The sequence below is a fragment of the Salmo salar genome, unplaced genomic scaffold (assembly GCF_905237065.1).
Source record: "Salmo salar unplaced genomic scaffold, Ssal_v3.1, whole genome shotgun sequence".
Taxonomy (NCBI): domain Eukaryota; kingdom Metazoa; phylum Chordata; class Actinopteri; order Salmoniformes; family Salmonidae; genus Salmo; species Salmo salar.
Genome location: NW_025547599.1, coordinates 107,501 through 110,000, shown reverse-complemented (window position 1 = coordinate 110,000; position 2,500 = coordinate 107,501).

Here is a 2,500-nt window from a genome sequence, read left to right as displayed (position 1 = left end):
GCTGTGGCTCTGTCACCTTCCACCTCAGATGAGGAAGGCCGACAAGGCGGATACGGTGGATTGAGACGCAGCCCGTGCATAAAGATACCAGCTGTAACTTAAGCTGACAGATGTTTTTGTATGATGCCTTCTATGTTTGCTACACGCACACGTACAAAACACTGAATGTATAAAAAAAAATATACATTCGCTCTTCATATCTTTTACGGGAAATCTGTTGCCTTTTTGAAATGAGCGAGAGAGAGAGAGAGAGAGAGAGAGAGAGAGAGAGAGAGAGAGAGAGAGAGAGAGATAGAGAGATAGATAGATAGATAGAGATAGAGAAGACTAGGTTTGTGTTCGGGTTGGTATGAAACCAAAGAGATCCTGGACCAGAGAGATACAGGCAGGGATTCAATCTGATCGCGGCTTTTTTCGACGATGCTGCTGCTCGATTAGAAAATGACCTTTAAAACGTCAAGCGGTCGATGACACAGTTTTGGGATTGAATCCCGGCCGTAGTCTCTGTTCCAACAGCCACACTAGCTACCACTGAGAATGAAGCAGTCACAAAGCTGGGGTTTTTTTTTAAGGGTCTTTTGGGCATGTAGTATTGTAGTATTCTGTGATATGCTAGTGTAGTGTAGAGAGTAAAAACATAATTTCCACTAAACAGGCGCTGCAGTTGAACTCAGAGATCTTAAGACCTGTTGTAGTTGAAAGGTACAATAGTCGAAACCCAGAGACAGAGTTGAAAGGCACTGCAGTAGAAAGGCTTTTCAGTGGGGTTGAAGCTCAGCGGAGTGTGATGCTGCTAGCTTAGCATAAAGCTAACAGGTTTTTTTTTCTCCCCAGGGTAAGCTTAGCATATGCTTAGCGGAGTGTTTCGGTTAGCTTAGCGTACGCTAGTACAGAACTTTTGTTAGCTCAGCGAATGCTAATAATGTGTTTAATGTTAGCTTAACGTACATAGCGTATGCTAGCAGAGCAATACAAAATAATAAACGCCTTTGTCCATATTTGTTCACCTTGTGAGAATCAAGCAATTACAAACAATTAGAATAAAGTACAGAACAACAACAACAACAACAACAACATGATAAAATAAAACAATTCAGTCCTAGTCTGCTGTAGGAGACAAGTGAAGTGACGGCCATGTTCCAGAACAGAAGCATAACAAACACATCTAAAAAAAAAAAAAAAACGTAAAAAAAAACACGTTTTTTAAATGATACCCAGTATTACAATATCTGAAAACTAATAGATACCCCCAACAACAAGCAACAACAAGCAAACTCATCTATGAAGCTAACAGCTAACAGCATGAATGGATGAATGAAAACGACTTAAAAATACAAACTCTTTTAATAAATTCAAAAAAAAATAAAAAATAAAATGTCTTCAGTAGTTTCTGTAGTATTTTTTTTTCTTCCTCATTTTATTTTTATTTTTTAATTTAGTTATATTTGTGTTGTTTAAACGTTAACCAAAGTTTGAAAAACAAAGTAAAATGTTGTCTTTTTTTTCTCAATTTTTTTTCTTCTATAGAACAAACAACAGAAACATTAAATATGGATTTTTACCTCTTCAGAAATACTTCAGTGTACCTTCAATGTTCTTGTTGCCCGGGCAACAGGGAGGAGAGGATGTGGGGGGGAGGGGTCAGTTGTCAGGGTGATGAAGTGATGTCATAGAAGGTGGTGGGGGGGTGGGGAGGGGTCAGTTGTCAGGGTGATGAAGTGATGTCATAGAAGGTGGTGGTGGTGGTGGGGGGGGGTGTTGAGCGTAAAGCTAAAGGTGTGGTCTGGTCATGAGTTGGAGGGTTCATCTCCTTCCATTGGGTCTTATATACGTTTTCTTCTACACAGTCTGTTATACATCAATGGGTTCTGATTGGAGTGGATGATTATAGACCCTGTGGGGGGATTCAAAATGTTACCCTACCAGGTCTGGACTACTGCTGTTGTTCTCCTCTACCTGGTCATTACTGGTACCCGCCTGGTGTCCCAGGTCTAAATCAGGCCCTGATTAGAGGGGGAACAATGACTGGTGTCCCAGGTCTAAATCAGCCCCTGATTAGAGGGGAACAATGACTGGTGTCTCAGGTCTAAATCAGCCCCTGGTGTCCCTGGTCTAAATCAGGCCCTGATTAGAGGGGAACAATGACTGGTGTCTCAGGTCTAAATCAGCCCCTGGTGTCCCTGGTCTAAATCAGGCCCTGATTAGAGGGGGAACAATGACTGGTGTCCCAGGTCTAAATCAGCCCCTGGTGTCCCAGGTCTAAATCAGTCCCTGATTAGAGGGGAACAATGACTGGTGTCTCAGGTCTAAATCAGCCCCTGGTGTCCCTGGTCTAAATCAGGCCCTGATTAGAGGGGGAACAATGACTGGTGTCCCAGGTCTAAATCAGCCCCTGGTGTCCCAGGTCTAAATCAGTCCCTGATTCGAGGGGAACAATGACTGGTGTCCCAGGTCTAAATCAGCCCCTGGTGTCCCAGGTCTAAATCAGCCCCTGGTGTCC